The following is a 22,305-nucleotide window of genomic DNA, read 5'->3' as shown; positions in this document are numbered from 1 at the left end:
GTGAAGCGCGTATATTTTTGTCTTTCTGTACAGAAATAGGCACTAAACACTTTTGCCACAAATAAGTGCACCAGTGAAGTGCTTTTTTCTTTCTGTACGCTCTCAACACATATAACTGCAGCAGTGAAGTGCGTATAGATTTTTCTTTTTGTTACTGACATAGGCCAACAAACGCTTTCACCAGGAAAAAATTAAGCAGTGAAGTGTGTATAGATTCTACTTTTTGTTACAGAAATACGCCCCTATACACTTTCACCGGGAAAAAATTCAGCAGTGAAATGCGTATCGATTTTTCTTTTTAATGAAATACGCCCCTATACGCTTTTACCGGGAAAAAATTAAGCAGTGAAGTGTGTATAGATTTTTCTTGTTGTTAATGAAATACGCCTCTATACGCTTTCACCGGGAAAAAATTAAGCAGTGAAGTGTGTATAGATTTTTCTTTTTGTTACAGAAATACGCCTCTATACGCTTTCACCAGGAAAAAAATAACCAGTAAAGTTCGTATAGATTATTCTTTTTTTAATGAAATACGCCCCTATACGCTTTCAACAGAAAAAACGTAAACAGTGAACTGCTTTATATATTGTAACAGTCCTACAGGCTCACCTGAGTCAGAGGACCGCTTGCTGGGGGTAGGAGTGGAGCCCAGTGGCAAGGACCGCAGGCAGGTAGTAGGTGCAGGAAGTCTGGCAGAGGCATAGTCGGTAGGCAGGCGGTGGGTCAGGGCAGGCAGCAGTAAGCGTGGTCAGACAATCCGGATGGCAACGGTGGTAGCAGTTCAGTAGGTAGGGATAAGGCAGAAGAGTAGTCGGTAGGCAGGCGGTGGGTCAGGGCAGGTTGCAGTAAGCGTGGTCAGACAATCCGGATGGCAATGGTGGTAGCAGTTCAGTAGGTAGGGATAAGGCAGAAGAGTAGTCGGTAGGGGGGGCGGAGCCAGCGCCGGTCTGAGATGGCCGCTTGATCCTGAGCTCTGCTCTACAGACCGTCTGATGCACTAGCTATCTTTAGCGAATCGCTTGAAAAATGGTAAAAATCGGGAACCCTAAAGCCGGGGAGCACCCCAGCACTAATAAAAGTCAAATTGCGGGAGGAGATATGGACAAGTTCCTGAAGAAAGCGGCCGCTTCATACGTGGCTCGCGATTCCAAAATGGCGCCCGCTCAGTCTCAAAAGGCCAGATCGGAGGAAGAGAGCGATGGTGAAGAACCGCAAGGTAAGGGGACCCTCCCGAACACCAGGAATTACCTAAAGAACACCCTGGGTAAAGCCCTCGAACCCCTCCTGAGCGAATTTGCCGCCATGCGCCAAGATATGCGCCACATAGGGGACAGAGTGGAAGCCCTAGAGAACCAACAGGCCCAGATAATGGATCACCAGAGGGCCACTTCCAACTCACTCCAGAAATGTGGGTCCTACCTGAACCAACTTCAGAACGCCCTAGAAGACCAAGAAAATAGAGGTCGCAGAAACAACCTGCGTATAAGAGGGATTCCTGAGGCCGTACTTCCTGGTGACATCCCGGCTGCAGTTATCTCCCTTTGCTCTTCACTCCTGGGCCCAGAATTCGCCCTAGAGATCGTACTGGAAAGGGCACACAGAGCACTGCGTCCTAAACCCAAAGCGGAGGAACCCCCAAGGGATATTATATGCAAGTTTCTAAACTTCCAGGTAAAATCTGCCCCACAGACTAGATTATTTTTTGGTTTTCTGTTTTGTTCTCACTTTTTCCCCTCTCCCTTTGTTTAGTTCTAGGTACCTGACACACAACTATCTGACTTTCCTGAGGGACAGACAAGACCCGAGAGACCCGACTTCTCTCCTGGACGGGGTGGAGATGCCCGAAACCGTGAGTGTCCTCTCCTGGGGGACTAGCACACCTTGCACCATTCCAGCCACAACAACCCTTGCCCATGGCTGATATCCACATAGCTTCTTATAATGTAAAGGGCTTCAATTCACCCTCCAAAAGAAGTCAGATTTTCACTATCTTACGCAAGGAGGGCTCGGATGTGCTGTTTCTCCAGGAGACACATTTCAGGTTCAACCATTATCCCAATATGGAATTTTCTCACTACCCACTCTGGTTCCATTGTGGGGGGTGCTCTGCCTCGTCCGGGGGAGTAAGCATAGGATTCAAGAGGAAGGTTCCTTTTAAATACATAGACCATATACAAGACCCTGAGGGTAGATTTATTATGGTAAAAGGGAATATAGGGATTCAGAAATATACCTTTATAAACCTATACGCCCCAAACACCAAACAGGCTGGATGGCTTTCTTCCATATCCCCAACGATCACGTCTTTCAAGGAAGGTATTGTAGTTCTGGGTGGGGATCTTACTATAGCCCTTAACCCCCAAATGGATTCATCAGCACGCAAAACTTCCCATTCAAAACACTCCTTAAAATTCATTAGAAACACTCTCTGGGATCTCCATTTAATAGACGTTTGGCGCACTCACAACCCCAGCACTCTAGACTATACATTTTATTCCCATGTACACAATAATTATCACCGCATAGACTACCTTTTTATCTCAAAAGAACACCTTCAACTATGCCCGATGGCCAAGATTGGATCAATACATCTGTCTGACCATGCCCCAATTTTTATAAAGGTATCCTCCCCTACTCGCAAACCTAAAAACTTTAATTAGAGACTAAATGAATTTATCCTCGGGAACTCAGACTCCATAAAGAAAATTGTGTCATTACTGGAAGAATACTTTAATCTAAACTCTCTACCAGAACTTTCACCCCAAACCATTTGGGATGCTCACAAACCCTTTATCAGGGGTGAGTTCATTAGCCTAGGTTCGCACTTAAAAAAAAACAGGGAAAGTAACGTTAATAACCTTCTCTCCAAAATAAATGAGCTAGAATCTACCCATAAGAGTACCCACTCGGAATCCCAACTACAAGAGCTCTCCAAAGCAAGAGCTGAATTAAAAGCTCTAATGCACATCAATTCGCCTAAATACTACCTCAATTCCCAATATAAGTTCTTTGCACACGGGGATAAAGCCACTAAATTCCTCATAAACAGAATAAAATCTACTCAATGATGTCTGACCTTAAATTAGTATCCTATAATGTCAAAGGCCTGAGATCTCCCTCCAAGAGAAGCCAAATTTTTTCTATGTTACATAAGGAAAAATGTTCAGTGGTTTTCCTCCAGGAAACCGACTATAAACATGGCTGTTACCCGAATCTCTCCTACTCTAGATTCCCCTGCTGGTACCACTGTGGGGCTGGGGGCGCCGCCTCGAGGGGAGTTAGCATAGGATTCCGTAGGGGGCTCCCTTTCCAATATAAATCCCATCTACAGGACCCAGATGGTAGATACCTCATTCTTAAGGGTAAAATAGGACAAACTATGTTTACATTTGTTAATGTATATGCTCCTAACGAGGATCAGGTTAATTGGTTCTCCAATACCCTGGCCTTAGTAGATACTCATAGGGAAGGCCTCCTGGTCATAGCAGGTGACTTTAATCTCGCCTTCAACCCTCTCATTGACACTTCCTCGAAGAAATCCTCAGTCTCTACAAAAGCTCTTAGAGTGTTACATACTAAACTCTATAATATGGGTATGATAGACATATGTCGCTGCCTCAACCCTGAATTAGTGGATTATTCCTTCTATTCCCCACCTAACTCCTCGTACAGCAGGATAGATTACATTTTAACCCCAAAAGAAAACCTACAACATTGCTCCCTTGCTCAGATAGGAAACATCACACTCTCTGATCACTCCCCTATATATTGCACTATATGCCCAGAAGTCAAAAACAGTAGGTATACAAACTGGAGACTTAATGAATCCCTGTTGGGTAATTCTAAACATAAATCACAAATACTATCCTTCTTGGAAGAATATTTCAGATTAAACAATACCCCTGAGATATCCCCCCAAATACTCTGGGATGCCCACAAACCTTACATCAGAGGCAGATTGATCAGTCTCTGCTCTTATTTAAAGAAAGAGTCTGAAAAGAAACTAAATACTCTTCTGTCCAAAATCCACTCTGTGGAAAAAACTCATAAACAATCCCTACTCGCTCTTCAATTAACGGAACTCTCTTCTCTTAGAACACAACTGAAGAACTTATTAAACGAGTGTTCAGCTAAGTACTTCCTTTCGGCCCAGCAAAAAGCCTTTGCTCACGGAAACAAAGCATCAAAATACATGATGCGTAGAATAAAACAGAGAAGAGACTCCCGTTATGTCCAGAGCATTAAATCCCCCATAGGTACTCAGCTTTTCAAAGCAGAAGAAATAGCTGATCAATTTAAACAGTTCTATGAAACTTTATACAACCTCCCTCCTTCTGCTCTTCCAGACACCTCCCTAGATAGAGAAGCCAATATCAAATCTTTTTTGGACACCCTCACTCTCCCGTCCCTGACTGCTATACAGCAAGAATCCTTATCCAAGCCATTTACTTCCCTGGAGTTAACATCTGCCATCAAATCTACCCCCAAAGGAAAGAGCCCTGGCCCTGATGGCCTTCCGATATCATACTAGTCTGCCTTTGGAGACCTATTAATCCCCTTTATGCTCCCCATCTGTAATGGTGCTTTAGCCGGCCAACCTCTTTCCTCAGACATGACGAAAGCTACTATTACAATAATCCCTAAAGAGGGTAAAGATCTCACGTCCTGCTCCAATTACCGCCCCATATCCTTACTCAACGTTGATCTCAAGCTTATAGCTAAAATGCTTGCCACAAGATTGCAAAGCCTCCTCCCTCTCTTGATAAATCCTGATCAAGTGGGGTTTGTTAGGGGTCGGGAGGGGAGAGACAACACCACTAAAGTACTGAATGCCTTATTCTATGCCTCACATAAAGCTATCCCCCTGGTCATGATCGGCACGGATGCTGAAAAAGCATTTGACAGAATCGATTGGACATACATTAAACTGATCCTCTCGAAATTTCAGTTGCCTTTACAATACACAAATGCAGTGTTTTCTATGTATACAAATTCTTCAGCATCCGTGTCGGTCAATGGACTCTTATCCTCTCATTTTACAATAAGAAATGGTACGAGGCAAGGCTGCCCGCTATCCCCCCTCATATTTGTCCTGGTTATGGAATCTCTCCTACAAATTCTTAGACAAGACAAGGAGATCAAAGGCTTGAAGGTTGGTTGTCAAGAATTTAAATTAGCGGCCTTCGCAGATGACTTATTGATCCTAACCACTAACCCCCATACTGTATATCTATGCCCAGAATTTTGACAAAGCTCTCCCTATTCGGCTCACTATCTAACTTTAAAGTAAATCCCTTGAAATCTCAAATTCTTCACATAGGTCTTTCTCCCCTGAGTCTTTCCTCCTTACGAGCAAACTCCCCCTTCAACTGGCAGACCCAATTATTAACATATTTAGGTATCAAGATTTCTCCCAAATTGTCTGAACTATTTAATTTGAATTATAAACCTCTTCTAACATCTATCCAAGCCCAAATAGACTCAATTGAATACCCATACCTTTCTTGGTTTGGTAGAAAAAACATCCTAATGTCCCTAATTATACCCAGACTTACTTACTTAATGCAAGTACTCCCTATTGAAATCCCTAAGTCCTTCTTTGTCTCTCTTAATAAGCTCATTCGAAAAATTGGAATGGTAAAAATTCCCGCATCTCATTTCTCACACTTACAAGGCCCAAAGCTAAAGGAGGTATCAATCTCCCAGACCCGGAGGCTTATATGAAAGCCATACAACTCTCTTGAGTGGTTGATTGGATCAGAAATCCTCCCCATAAATCTTGGCCCATAATAGAGAATGCTTTCCTGTCCTCTCCCATCAGAGCCCTCCTATTGGCCGATAAACTACCTTCCTCACTTAGTACCATCCCAAACCCTCTCATTCGCAACACATTGAAAGTTTGGAAGGGTCTCTCACTTTGCTCCAAGAGTTTAAACCTGCCCTCCCCTCTTCTTCAGATAAGAGATCTTATTAATCTGGCTCCGAAAGACTTGAGAGATAGCTGTCCCCTGACTTTAAGATCTCTTGAAAATCCCATCTCCCAACTTCTAGACCCAAATGGGTGTATACTCTCTGACCCAGAAATCTGTAAAGTGCTGAACACACAGATCCATAACTTGGTCCTCATGCGCTTCATCAGAACTGAATCTCTTCTCCTAGCAAAAAAGACCATCCCTTCCAACACTATACACTGGTTTTAAGAATTAATAAGCTGTAAGAAATATCCCTCTAAAACCATCTCCACAATATATAAAAATTTGATAACCCCCCCTACAACACTTAAACCTGCAGTGATTGGTTTGTGGGAGAGAGATCTCCAGCGAACCTTGACTCCTCTAGAAATTACTAAAGCCTTAATTACCCCTCATAAGATCTCCAGATGCATTCGTATCCAGGAGAATAGTTACAAGGTCCTTATGAGATGGTACAGAACCCCAGATATAACATGCCTTTACATACCCAATGCTACTGATGTATGTTGGCGCTGCTCCAAAACCAAAGGCTCGTTCTTTCACATCTGGTGGACATGTGAGCTAATTAATCCGTGGTGGCATAGCATAATCAATCTAAGCAACCAGATATGTCAGACTTCCTTCCCCTGCACACCAGATTTAGCATTGTTATCCTTGGGTATGAAGGGGGTTAATTCATCTAAGTCCTCACTCTTCTCACTTTTGATAGCCGCTGCTAGACTCTTATTACCGACCCACTGGTTGTCTGCTGAAGTCCCTAACTTGGAGCACTGGATAAATAGAGTAGATCAAATCTACAGAATGGAAGAAATCTCTCATTGGGAATCTCACACTAGACACACCTTTCTCCGGATTTGGTCCCCTTGGAGAGGCTATAGGAACTTCTCTTAGACACCTCCCCCCATCCCAATGTTTCGGGGCCAGTACCTAAATTCTACTTCAATGTCTCTCACACATACATCATGTCAGTCCTATGTCAGTCTTATGTCAGTCTTAATTTAGTCAGATTTTAGTACTATCTTAATACCCTGTCACAAAGTTACACTAACTTATTGTTAGAGTTATGGTTCTTTTTTATTTGACACTTGCCTTTATGTGGCCATACAAGCCTCTCTTTACATTTACAATTGCAAAGTGTGTATATGACTGTTAGCCATGAATACTGTATATGCATATCATTACATGCTAGATAACAGTCAATGCTCTTTATTATGACTTCGAATGTAAAAATTTGAAAAAACAATAAAAATTGTCAATATAAAAAAAAAGACTGAGGTTAACTAATAGGCTTCAGGGAGGAATGTCCAGAGAGGACGGTATCCTAGTAAGCAGGCCTACCGCCTGGGATGTGGCTGGTCACGGGTTCGAATCCCGACATATATTTTTCTTGTGGTACTGAAATACGCCCCTATACGCTTTCACCAAAAATAACTGCAACAGCAAACTGCTTATATATTTTTCTTTTTTTACTGAAATACACCCCTATATGCTTTAACCAGAAATAACTGCAACAGTGCAGTGCATATATATTTTTCTTTTTTTACTGAAATTCGCCCCTATACGATTTCACCAGAATAAACTTAAACACTGAACTGCGTATATATTTTTCTTACAGGACTGAAATAGGCCCCTATATGCTTTCACGAGAAAGAACTTCAGCAGTGAAGTGCGTATATATTTTTCCACAGATATAAGCCACTAAAGGCTTTTCAACATAGAAACATAGAAACATAGAATGTGTCGGCAGATAAGAACCATTTGGCCCATCTAGTCTGCCCAATATACTAAATACTATGAATAGCCCTTGGCCCTATCTTATATGAAGGATGGCCTTATGCCTATCCCATGCATGCTTAAACTCCTCCACTGTATTTGCAGCTACCACTTCTGCAGGAAGGCTATTCCATGCATCCACTACTCTCAGTAAAGTAATACTTCCTGATATTACTTTTAAACCTTTGCCCCTCTAATTTAAAACTATGTCCTCTTGTAGCAGTTTTTCTTCTTTTAAATATTCTCTCCTCTTTTACCTTGTTGATTCCCTTTATGTATTTAAAAGTTTCTATCATATGCCCTCTGTCTCGTCTTTTTTCCAAGCTATACATGTTTAGGTCCTTTAATCTTTCCTGGTAAGATTTATCCTGCAATCCATGTACCCGTTTAGTAGCTCTTCTCTGAATTCTCTCCAAAGTATCAATATCCTTCTGGAGATATGGTCTCCAGTACTGAGCACAGTACTCCAAATGAGGTCTCACTAGTGCTCTGTAGAGCGGCATGAGCACCTCCCTCTTTCTACTGGTAATGCCTCTCCCTATACACCCAAGCATTCTGCTAGCATTTCCTGCTGCTCTATGACATTGTCTGCCTACCTTTAAGTCTTCTGAAATAATGACCCCTAAATCCCTTTCCTCAGATACTGAGGTTAGGACTGTATCACTGATTTTATATCCTGCTCTTGGGTTTTTACGTCCCAGGTGCATTATCTTGCACTTATCAACATTAAATTTTAGTTGCCAGATTTTTGACCATTCCTCTAGTTTTCCTAAGTCCTTTTCCATTTGGTGTATCCCTCCAGGAACATCAACCCTGTTACAAATCTTTGTGTCATCAGCAAAAAGACACACCTTACCATCGAGGCCTTCTGCAATTTCGCTGATAAAGATATTAAACAATATGGGTCCCAGAACAGATCCCTGAGGTACCCCACTGGTAACAAGACCTTGGTCTGAATATACTCCATTGACTACAAACCTCTGTTGCCTGTCCCTCAGCCACTGCCTAATCCATTCAACAATATGGGAGTCCAAGCCCAAAGACTGCACTTTATTGATACGCCTTCTATGTGGGACAGTATCAAAAGCCTTACTAAAGTCTAGATAAGCGATGTCTACTGCACCTCCTCCATCTATTATTTTAGTCACCCAATCAAAAAAAATCAATAAGATTAGTTTGACATGATCTCCCTGAAGTAAACCCATGCTGTTTTTCATCTTTCAATCCATGGGATTTTAGATGTTCCACATTCCTCTCCTTAAGTATGGTTTCCATTAATTTCCCCACTATTGATGTCAGGCTTACTGGCCTATAGTTGCCCGATTCCTCCCTACTACCTTTCTTGTGAATGGGCACAACATTTGCTCATTTCCAATCTTCTGGGACGACTCCTGTTGCCAGTGATTGTTTTAATAAATCTGTTAATGGTTTTGCTAGTTCACAGCTGAGCTCTTTTAATAGCTTTGGGTGTATCCCATCAGGCCCCTGTGACTTATTTGTATTAATTTTAGACAGCTGACTTAGAACCTCTTCCTCTGTAAAGACACATGCATCAAAAGATTCATTAGTCTTCTTTCCTAACTGAGGTCCTTCTCCTTCATTTTCCTTTGTAAAAACTGAACAGAAGTATTCATTGAGGCAGTCAGCTAGTTCTTTATCTTCTTCCATATACCTTCCTTCTTTTGTTTTTAATTTGGTAATTCCTTGTTTTAGTTTCCTTTTTTCATTTATGTATCTGAAGAATGCCTTCTCGCCTTTTTTCCCTGACTGAGCTAATTTCTCTTCTGCCTGTGCTTTAGAAGCTCTTATAACTTGTTTGGCCTCTCTCTGCCTAATCTTATAAATTTGTCTGTCATCCTCGTTTTTTTTTATTTTTATAACTCCTAAATGCTATCTTTTTGTTTTTAATGATTTTGGCCACTTCTACTGAGTACCACAGCACTTGCACCCCAAGAACAAATAGCTGAAATGACAGAGCAGTCTAATGGCTATTTGGATCCCCAAATAATCTTTCCCTGCACTTGCAAATCGCTTTCCTATCACTGTCCCTAGCGCCTTCTGACGTCTCTCCCTGCACCAAGATTCTGTGAAATGATTCCTCCCTCCCTTTTTTTTTTGATTTTTTTGCACAATCAAGTTTTCCAATTGCTGTCCCTAGCGCCTTCTCACGTCTGTCCCTGCACTCAGAACGCTGGAAAATGGCAGAATCTAAAATGGCTGCCGTATTTATAGTGCTGTGACATCACAGTGCTGGCTGGCTGCTGATTAGCTGCATGCATGCATGTCAATCAGGGTGGTCCCGCCTTACCAGAGTTCCTTGCCCCATGTCCTCAGATGTGTAGCTGCCATATTAGGAAAAAAGAGATTTGTTACAACAAAGTGCGAGGAAATTCGCATTAGTTACAAATGGAATTTTTCCTGAAATTCGGATCGAATTCCACTTTGTCAGCTTCGATTCATTCATCTCTAAATGATATATAAAAAAACGTGAACCCTCCCAAATTCTGTAAAACCACGGTTTCACCCCAATAACAGAACTAAGGATTACTGGCATTACTGATGTATCTAAGAATGCAAACAACCTAAAATCTGTAGTATTAGATCACTTTGTATCCTCATTTAGTGCAGCAAGGTGTAATACTGTAGAATAGCTCCTATTACCCAGACTTTACACTCTTCTATTGGCCTCGGTTCTCTCCCTATAATGTGGGTAACACCTCCCTATTATATCCCTACCCTTTGAATAATCTGTCCCTGAACCAGGGGTGTTGCTAGGGTCTCAAAAGATCCGGATCCCAAGCCACAATGCATATGGCCCAATTTTCTAAGTCAACCCTCCGCCCCCCTCCCCACAAACACTAGCATTGAAGAAATTTTACTGTACCTGCTATACAGCTATACAGCAGCATGTACCTCTCACATCCAGGGCCTCCAGGTGACGTCTCCTCTGATGTAGATCTTCTCTGTCATCATCTTCTCCATTCTGTTCGGACAACTACTTTCAGCCGCGCCTCGTCATTGCAGAGTGTGACACATGAACATCTTAGCTTCCTCGCTTTTCTATTATCATCCCCCAACCTGGAGTCTCCACAGTGTTAACCTGGCTGTGCTCTCCAATATCCCCAAATACTATCCTGAAGAAAAATGAATGCCCCCCCGTAGTAATATTGCTCCTCAAAGTCCCACTAATAGTAATTCCTGTCTAGAATGCCCTCAATAGTAATACTGCCCCCTACAGTGCCCCCAACAGTGATAATGCTCCCTAAGAGTGCCCCCATAAGTAGAAGAGACCTCCAGTATTAATAATGCCCTCACAGAGCCCCCAGTAGAAATAAGGCCCCCCTATTGTTCTGCCAGAGGTAATAAAGCTATCTACAGACCCCTCAGTAGTAATAAGGCCCCCATAGGGTTCTTAGTAGAAATAAGGTGGATCTATAAGTCACACCTATACAGCCTCCAGTAGTAATAAGAACGCCTATAATGTCCCCTGGATTTAAAATGCCCCTACAGTGCCCCCAGTATTTATACTGCCCCCTACTGTTATAATGCTCTCCCTGAAGTGCCCCCAGTATTTATACAGCTCCCTACTGTTATAATGCCCCTACAGTGCCCCCAGTATTTATATTGCCCCCTACTGATATAATTCTTGCCCTGAAGTGCCCCCAGTATTTATAATTCCCCTATAGTGCCACCAGTATTTATAATGTCCCGTTCGGTTATAATGGTTACCTTGAAGTGCCCCAGTATTTATATTGCCCCCTACTGTTATAATGCCCCTACAGTGCCCCCAGTATTTATATCACCCCCTACTGTTATAATTCTCACCCTGAAGGGCCCCCAGTATTTATAATGCTCTCTCCTGCAGTGCCCCCTGTAGTTATATTCCTTCATTTAGTGTCCTCATAAATTATAATTCCTCAGCCCCTCCACCATGCAGTCCCATGTCAATAACACTATTTCCCTCTCTCTGCCGTAGAGTTCCATGTAAATACCATCACACCATCTCTCCAGCCCCCTCCAATATACATTCCCATGTAAATAACATCACTGCCTCCCCAGCCCCTTCCGACATGCAGTCCCATGTAAATAACATCACCCCCTCCCCAGCCGCCTTCAACATACAGTACCATGTCAAGAAGATCACCCCCTCTCCAGCCGCCTTCAACATACAGTCCCATGTAAATAACATCACCCTCTCAATATTCAGTCCCATATAAATAACATCACTTCCTCCACCAGACACCTTCAACATACGGTCCCATGTAAATAACATCACCCTGCCCCAGCCACCTCCAACATGCAGTCTCATGTAAATAATATCACTCCCTCCCACAGCCGCCTTCAACATACAGTCCCATGTAAATAACATCACCCTGCCCCAGCCACCTCCAACATGCATTACCATGTAAATAACATAACCCCCTCAACATTCAGTCACATGTAAAGAACATCACTCCACCTCACTGTCCCATGTAAATAACTTCCCTCCTTTCAGCCCTAACATACAGTTCCAGTTAAATAACTACAACTCCCAACATTGCTCTGCCTCTCACACTGAGTAATCTACCCCTTTACTTACCTCTCCTCATGTAACAGACCTCACCACAGCTTCTTCCGAGGACTTCTCTTCACTATGAGCCGTCCTCCCCTGCACTGGTCACATGATGGTGACGTCATCGCAGGTCCTTTTCAGCTACTGCATTTAGAACTGATCACAGCGACTGTGATGTCATCACAGGTCCTTCAGCTCTTGCAAGGCATTAGATTCAATTGTATTGCCATCCTGAGGACGGCCATACAGTTGTATCTGTCTGGCAGGCAGAGCATTCGGGGACTGGGACAAAACATTACTGCTCATTAGCAATAATGAGCGGCAGGTGCAATATTCGAATTCACGATATTTTGCAAATATTTGGGCGAATATTCATCATATATTTGCAAATTCAAGAATTCGTGATCTCCAGTCATTATTTTCTTGATTGTGAAAATCAGCAATTCGAAAATTTGCGATAAGAATTTGCGATACGAAAATTTGCGATCAACACTACTCCTAAAGTCAAAGATATTGCAGCCTTCTCATTGGCCCACAAGCAAGAAGCAGTGAGGGATCATGGGTACTGATGAAAAAAAATCTAGAATATTCGCTATTATGAAGATATAGCACTATATTGTATATATTCGCAAATTATCAAAGTGCCAATATTCGCAATACAAAATTCGCGATTAGAATATTCACAATCAACACTACTCATTAGTAATATTTACTGAATAAAGTCTTTCCTAATTACTGTCCCTAGTGCCTGTAACATCTCTCTCTGCACTAATTTCACTGGAAAATGGCGGAGACCGGGCAGGAGGAGACTTTTTATAGGGCTGTGACTTCATAGCTGCTGGCTTGCTGCTGATTGGCTGCATGGCATTATAGGTGCTCCCTCGTTCCCGGGGCTGTTTACTGCCTCTTTCTAACATGTGCAGCAGCCATTTAAAAAAAAATACGATTCGTTGCCATGAATCGCGGGGAAATTCGATTTTGGGGCGAAATAGAATTCTACTTCGTCAGCTTCGATTTGCTCATCTCTATCTATGAGCTGCTGACATCAAAAGTAGGAGGTGGTGAGAATAACGGGACTCTCTCTTGTTCATCGGCAGTGTCCTTCACATGTGGCTCAATAATACCAGAAGAAGATTAGGTCCAACACAAGAAGGGATGCAGACCAGATCCAGTGGAATAGGCGGCAGACCAGGCCTGAAGCACATTCCTGGACAGGGACATGCAGCAGTCACTGTGATTGCATTCATTCAGTGATATCCCAACGAGCACAGGAGGTGAGGGAGTCCATCGTGGAAATGGCTGAAAATAGGGTGGCTACAGTGAGGTGAGAAGGCCCTGCAGATGCAATGGCTGCATTTTTGACCAGCTGCCATTACAACAAGCCTAAGAAGAGAGGCAGTCTTTCTCCCCAACAATGTGCCAAGATCCTTTTAAAGAATTAAGCTTAGTGCCGCTTGACCTTAAAGAGGTTGTGCAGCAGCATTATCAGTATCTGATCTATGCGGATCTGACTCCCGCCACCCCACTAATTAGCTGTTTGAAGAGGAGCTGGAGCTTGTGTGAGTGCTGATTTCTCTTCAAGATCACACTGCCCATCATCTCGCTTGTAGCGGCGGCGCTGTGTATTTACAAGTCCTCGTTACATTCATAGTAACATAGTAACATAGTACATAAGGCCGAAAAAAGACATTTGTCCATCCAGTTCGGCCTGTTATTCTGCAAGTTGATCCAGAGGAAGGCAAAAAAAAAACTGTGAGGTAGAAGCCAATTTTCCCCACTTTAGGGGAATAAAAAATTCCTTCCCGACTCCAATCAGGCAATCAGAATAACTCCCTCTCTAGTAGCTATAGCCTGTAATATTATTACGCTCCAGAAATACATCTAGGCCCCTCTTGAATTCCTTTATTGTACTCCCCATCACCACCTCCTCAGGCAGAGAGCTCCATAGTCTCACTGCTCTTACCGTAAAGAATCCTCTTCAATGTTTGTGTACAAACCTTCTTCCCTCCAGACGCAGAGTGCACTTGAATGTACTTGTAATAAAACTGCACCGCGAAGATAAGCGAAACAACGCGCAGTGTAATCTTGAAGAGGGACCTCCTCCTCTTCAAGCAGCCGATCGGCGGGGGCGCACGGAGTTGGACTTCCCCAATCCTGAGAATAGGTCATCAATATAAACCAGTGCACAACCCTTTTAAAAGGAGTCAACGCCCTGGACTGTGTGTCAGCTCCTGGGAACACTGGATCACGAGGAGTACTGTGATTGTAGTCATAATAAGCGATGTCCAGCTGCCTATCTGTGAATGAGGTGATGCAACATTTCAAAGCACCATGTCCACAATTGAAGTGAATCAGTGTCAGATATACTGTAGTACAGTAAAGGATTGCCTGCAGAAATAATGTATGTGCTCCACCTGCCTTATTTACAGTCCATCCAAACTAACCATTGACAGTGCCAACTCTTTGCTCCAGTGCAGTGTAGAAGAAGGTGACCTGTATGCAGCCACACAGCGAACACTTCCATATCTCTTCCTCCTACAGCCCAGAGGTCTTTGAGATGCTTCACCACAGTCAGGTTCCTTCAATTGTGTCCAGCTACTGGTGATGGGAATACTATGACAGCGGGGATCGGCACTTACTGCACAAATGGATTTCTATTGTAACAAACATGGTCTATGTCATTAGATATGCAATATCGTATACTAGCAGGATGACCTCGCTTTGCATGGGTATATTCCAACTATTTCTTGTAATATTTGTGTGGGAGATTAGACAATATCTACAGTGTTCCCCATAACACTGCCCTCTACAGCACCTCCCCTTAATAGTGACCTCCACAGCAGCCCACCCCTTTAACAGTGATATGCACAGTGCCCCACAGCATTAACTGTGACCTTCACAGCCCCCTGCCCCCATAACAGTGTTCTCTACAGCGGCCCACCCCCTTAACACTGACCCTCCACAGCACCCTGCCCCTTAACAATGACCTCCACAGACACCCACCCCCTTAACTTTGACCTTCACAGCAGCCCACCTCCTTATCAGAGAGCTCCACAGAGGTCCACCCCCTTGACAATGACATCAATAGCACCCCGCCCTCTTAAAAGTAAACTCCAAAATACGCTGCCTCCTTAATAGTGACCTCGACAGCAGCTCACCCCTTAACAGTGACCTCCACAAACAGTGACCTCCACAGTTCCCTGCTCCGTTTACACTGACCTACACAGTAGCCTCATCTCAAAAGTGACCTTCACAGTGGCTTTCTACCTTAACAGTCACCCCACAATGCCCCTCCCCCTTAAATGTAATCTTTACAGCGCCCCACCTCCTTAACGGTGACCTGCACAGTGATTCAACTTCTTAACAGTGACCTTCACAGCAGCCTGCCCCCTTAACTGTTACCTCCACAGCACTCAGCTCCCTTAACAGTGTCATCTACAGCGCCCTGCCCCTTTAAAGGTGACCTACAGCAGTGAAGAAAAATGGCTGGGTTGTTATGGAAACCTGGTGTAAAACTGTGTGTATGTCGAGACTGGAGGACCTGCGAGCTTCAATTGACTGAAATGGGACATGTGACCGTGTTTATGGCAGTTGGGTTATGAGAGAAATACCTGCAGGCTTCTATTGGCTAATGCAGGTCATGTGATGGTGCCATATTTGCATTTTTATTGGGAATATCTCAGGAACGGTGAGTCCTAGAGAGCTGAGACCTGGTTTTAAACCTTCCCGGACACCTGATGTACCTGTGTGCTAAATTTGGTGCAGACAGGTCGAGTCATTTGGCAGTGCATAAAGGACAGACTGTCACGGCTGAGGATGGGGAAAACCCTCAGCCGTGCGATGCCAGAAGATGGAAAAGTCGCTACTTGGCCAGAACCACAGAATTAGGGAGCAGGTCACCTCCTAGAGCTTCCCTAATCTGACCCTGACTCCTAGCTTCATGAGCCGCCCTTGAAGGTAGGAGGGCTCATGCTCAGGAACCTCGGATCCCTACTGACCCTCCGCCGATCCCTGAGCTAGGAGCTGGGTAGACAGCCCGTTCCTCTTGGACGCGGAGAAACAGGAGTCTAAAGTGGCCAAGCTACAAGGGGAACAGAAACAACTTATGGCAATGGCAGGTGCCACAGACAACAAAGCCTGGAACCCATGTGCAAGTGCTGCTGTCCAGAACACAAACGGACACACCACACACCACACATCACACAGGAACCCAGGACCATAAGCTGCAATAACAATGAGACCACACACACACACCTTCATGACACCATGTAACGTAATTTATGACCACAAGGGTGGCCCTCACTGACAGATGCTATTAGCCAGGAGGAAGACTTCAGCTAACCATGGCTGAAGTACCCCTCAGAGTCTGGCATCCAGCAGGAGCTAAATAGCGCCAAGTGGCCACACCCACACACACACCCAGTGTTCACAAACTAAGAAGCGAGTTAACCCTTCCTACACCAGGCTAGGGAAAAAGCCACTTAAAGGGGAAGTCTCCAAATAAACATCACACTGCAGCTGTTGCCGCTGGCAACGACATGCGTGGCAACCATGTCCTGGGAGTCAGCCAGAAGGCCGAGACACTGCCGCCACATGTACACAATACCAAACGTTGCCACGGGCAGCCACAGTGAAGGGAAGTGTCACAGTGCACACCTACACAAACCTCGTGCACACCAGACATACAAATTGCATACATACACACACACCCAACCAGGTGTACCCGCATGCACTTGACAGCAAGCTGACTAGCAACAGCTCAGGCTGCTATACTGCCAAGTACCAAATCATGTTGCCAGCGGCAACCACATGTGAGGCAACATACCAGCAGCCCTCACCATGTGGTTGACAATAAAACCAAACCGCAGGCAACTGCATGCGGATCCTGAGTCACGACCATGACCATGGTCGTGACACAGACAGACAGAAATTCATTTTTATATATATAAGAGACTAGCAGAAGGACCCGGCTTCGCACGGGTATATTTCATCTATTTCATTTAATGTTTCTGAGTGTGGTTAAAAGATATCGACAATATCCCCCATAACAGTGACCTCTACAGCACCCTGCCCCCTTAACAGTGAACTCCACAGTCCTCCACCCCTTAACACTGACTTACCACAGTGCCCCACCAATTTAAAATGCGACCTCCACAGCAGCCCTTCCCCTTACTTTAACCTTCACAGCAGCCCACCCCTTTAACAGTGAGTTTCAAAGCACCCCACTTCCTTGACAGTGACCTCCTCAGTGACCTCTACAGCACCTCACCCCTTAACACTGACCTCTATATAAGACCGTCCCCTTATATGTGACCTCCACTTTTTCCTGCCCCCTTAACAGAAAACTCCAAAGCACACGTCCCTTTAACAGTGACCTCCACAGTACCCCGTTCCCTTAACAGTGACCTCACAGTATGCTGCTGCCTTAACAATGACCACCACAGAAGTTGCCCCTTTAATAGTGGCCCGTGCTCCCTTAACAGTGACCTCCACAGTGTCTGGTCCTTTAACAGTAACCTCCACAGCAACCTGTCCCCTTAACATTAACATCCACAGTGAACGACCCTTTAACAGTGAACTCCACAGCAGCTGCCTCTTTAATAGTGGCCCCTGCCCCTTAACAGTAGTGATGTCCCGAACTATTCACCGGCGAACAGTTCCCGGCGAACATAGCTTGTTCGCGTTCGCCGCGGCGGGCGAACATATGCGATGTTCGGTCCGCCCCCTATACATCATCATTGTGTAAACTTTGACCCTGTACCTCACAGTCAGCAGACACATTCCAGCCAATCAGCAGCAGGCCCTCCCTCCCAGACCCTCCCACCTCCCGGACAGCATCCAGTTTAGATTCATTCGGAAGCTGCATTCTCAGTGAGAGGAGGGACAGTGCTGCTGCTGCTGCTGATTCAATAGGGAAAGCGTTAGCTAGGGCAGTGTTCTGTGTCCACAGACTCATCTGCTGTAAGGACAGCGTCCTGACAGCACCCCAAAAAGCCCTTTTCAGGGCTGGTACATCAGTCTGCTTTATTTTTTATTTATATATATATATATATATATATATATATATATATTGCAGTTGCCTGCCCGTGTGTGAGAGGCTGCAGGCTCAGTCACAGACAGTACTCTGTGCACACCATTCATACAGGGTGTGACAGAAAATACCTTGCAGATAAAAAAAAATTCTATTTAATATTTTTCAGTGATATAATCCTAGTTGCAAGCCCGTGTGTGTCAGGCCCACACAGACTGTATTGTGGCCACTGGCTAGGCCTCCACTCATACCGTTACAGGATGTCACTCACTCAAATACCTTGCAAATAAAAAATTTTATATTTAATATTTTTCTGTGATATAATCACAGTTGCAAGCCCGTGTGTGTCAGGCCCACACAGACTGTACTGTGCCCACTGCCCACCACTTATATAGGGTGGCACAGTACCTTGCACGCATAGTACCACTTATCTAACAAAAAATGACAGGCAGAGGCAGGCCACCCCACAGGGGCCGTCGTGTTCGTGATGCTGTGATTTCCACTGGCCCTGGAATAATGCCCAGTGTTCAGAGGCCACGTACCCTGAACCCAAAAAATTCAGAGAAAATAGTTGACTAGCTTACACAGGACACACTAAGAAGACAGGTTGGCATTAGCAGGAGGTGCTTCAAACCCACATGCAGTTGTGCATATATATAGGGGAGCAAATCCTGCACTTGTGGCCCGTTGCTAATGAGGATCCCCAGCAAAATGCATACAATGGAGGATGCCCGCGGCGAACCACAAGTACCACAATAGACATCATACACAAGGTAACAAGTGCGGATGTAATAATTAATATAACAATATAACAAAACAATAACAAACACAGGTGCACTCTGCAGAATCACTAAATCCTCAAACTGATTTTAAAATTGAGAGATTAGTCAACATGTCCTACGGTGTAGAACATGTATAAGCCCGGACACCACGACAAGGTTTCTCAAGTAGCCCGGAACCCTACACTCTCCTACCTGAGCCGTATGGGCGATACCAGGAGCCAGTGGGCAAATTACAGGAGCATAAGGCCGACTCACAAACAACTCACCAGTTACCTCCAGCATGTGGCCATGCTTGCAATGGGAGGAGGGAGGAGTCTGTGAGTCCCACTCAAGACTTGCTGATATGTCCCAGGCCTCACAGGTGCACCTAAATGTGGCCTGTAGATGGAAAACAGGCACATTTGAATAGGAGTTTATACACCTCCAGAAATCTATATATACAAACTAAGAAGACAGGTTGGCATTAGCAGGAGGTGCTTCAAACCCACATGCAGTTGTGCATATATATAGGGGAGCAAATCCTGCACTTGTGGCCCGTTGCTAATGGCAATCCCCAGCAAAATGCATACAATGGAGGATGCCCGCGGCGAACCACAAGTACCACAATAGACATCCTACACAAGGTAACAAGTGCGGATGTAATAATTAATATAACAATATAACAAAACAATAACAAACACAGGTGCACTCTGCAGAATCACTAAATCCTCAAACTGATTTTAAAATTGAGAGATTAGTCAACATGTCCTACGGTGTAGAACATGTCTAAGCCCGGACACCACGACAAGGTTTCTCAAGTAGCCCGGGACCCTACACTCTCCTACCTGAGCCGTATGGGCGATACCAGGAGCCAGTGGGCAAATTACAGGAGCATAAGGCCGACTCACAAACAACTCACCAGTTACCTCCAGCATGTGGCCATGCTTGCAATGGGAGGAGGGAGGAGTCTGTGAGTCCCACTCAAGACTTGCTGATATGTCCCAGGCCTCACAGGTGCACCTAAATGTGGCCTGTAGATGGGAAACAGGCACATTTGAATAGGAGTTTATACACCTCCAGAAATCTATATATACAAACTAAGAAGACAGGTTGGCATTAGCAGGAGGTGCTTCAAACCCACATGTAGTTGTGCATATATATAGGGGAGCAAATCCTGCACTTGTGGCCCGTTGCTAATGGCAATCCCCAGCAAAATGCATACAATGGAGGATGCCCGCGGCGAACCACAAGTACCACAATAGACATCCTACACAAGGTAACAAGTGTGGATGTGATAATTAATATAACAATATAACAAAACAATAACAAACACAGGTGCACTCTGCAGAATCACTAAATCCTCAAACTGATTTTAAAATTGAGAGATTAGTCAACATGTCCTACGGTGTAGAACATGTCTAAGCCCGGACACCACGACAAGGTTTCTCAAGTAGCCCGGGACCCTATACTCTCCTACCTGAGCCGTATGGGCGATACCAGGAGCCAGTGGGCAAATTACAGGAGCATAAGGCCGACTCACAAACAACTCACCAGTTACCTCCAGCATGTGGCCATGCTTGCAATGGGAGGAGGGAGGAGTCTGTGAGTCCCACTCAAGACTTGCTGATATGTCCCAGGCCTCACAGGTGCACCTAAATGTGGCCTGTAGATGGAAAACAGGCACATTTGAATAGGAGTTTATACACCTCCAGAAATCTATATATGCAAACTAAGAAGACAGGTTGGCATTAGCAGGAGGTGCTTCAAACCCACATGCAGTTGTGCATATATATAGGGGAGCAAATCCTGCACTTGTGGCCCGTTGCTAATGGCAATCCCCAGCAAAATGCATACAATGGAGGATGCCCGCGGCGAACCACAAGTACCACAATAGACATCCTACACAAGGTAACAAGTGCGGATGTAATAATTAATATAACAATATAACAAAACAATAACAAACACAGGTGCACTCTGCAGAATCACTAAATCCTCAAACTGATTTTAAAATTGAGAGATTAGTCAACATGTCCTATGGTGTAGAACATGTCTAAGCCCGGACACCACGACAAGGTTTCTCAAGTAGCCCGGGACCCTACACTCTCCTACCTGAGCCGTACGGGCGATACCAGGAGCCAGTGGGCAAATTACAGGAGCATAAGGCCGACTCACAAACAACTCACCAGTTACCTCCAGCATGTGGCCATGCTTGCAATGGGAGGAGGGAGGAGTCTGTGAGTCCCACTCAAGACTTGCTGATATGTCCCAGGCCTCACAGGTGCACCTAAATGTGGCCTGTAGATGGAAAACAGGCACATTTGAATAGGAGTTTATACACCTCCAGAAATCTATATATACAAACTAAGAAGACAGGTTGGCATTAGCAGGAGGTGCTTCAAACCCACATGCAGTTGTGCATATATATAGGGGAGCAAATCCTGCACTTGTGGCCCGTTGCTAATGGCAATCCCCAGCAAAATGCATACAATGGAGGATGCCCGCGGCGAACCACAAGTACCACAATAGACATCCTACACAAGGTAACAAGTGTGGATGTAATAATTAAATATAACAATATAACAAAACAATAACAAACACAGGTGCACTCTGCAGAATCACTAAATTGAGGATTTAGTGATTCTGCAGAGTGCACCTGTGTTTGTTATTGTTTTGTTATATTGTTATATTAATTATTACATCCGCACTTGTTACCTTGTGTAGGATGTCTATTGTGGTACTTGTGGTTCGCCGAGGGCATCCTCCATTGTATGCATTTTGCTGGGGATTGCCATTAGCAACGGGCCACAAGTGCAGGATTTGCTCCCCTATATATATGCACAACTGCATGTGGGTTTGAAGCACCTCCTGCTAATGCCAACCTGTCTTCTTAGTTTGTATATATAGATTTCTGGAGGTGTATAAACTCCTATTCAAATGTGCCTGTTTTCCATCTACAGGCCACATTTAGGTGCACCTGTGAGGCCTGGGACATATCAGCAAGTCTTGAGTGGGACTCACAGACTCCTCCCTCCTCCCATTGCAAGCATGGCCACATGCTGGAGGTAACTGGTGAGTTGTTTGTGAGTCGGCCTTATGCTCCTGTAATTTGCCCACTGGCTCCTGGTATCGCCCATACGGCTCAGGTAGGAGAGTGTAGGGTCCCGGGCTACTTGAGAAACCCTGTCGTGGTGTCCGGGCTTAGACATGTTCTACACC

Source organism: Bufo bufo, chromosome 2 (genome assembly GCF_905171765.1).
Source record: "Bufo bufo chromosome 2, aBufBuf1.1, whole genome shotgun sequence".
Taxonomy (NCBI): Eukaryota; Metazoa; Chordata; class Amphibia; order Anura; family Bufonidae; genus Bufo; species Bufo bufo.
Note: the sequence above shows the minus strand (reverse complement) of the source record.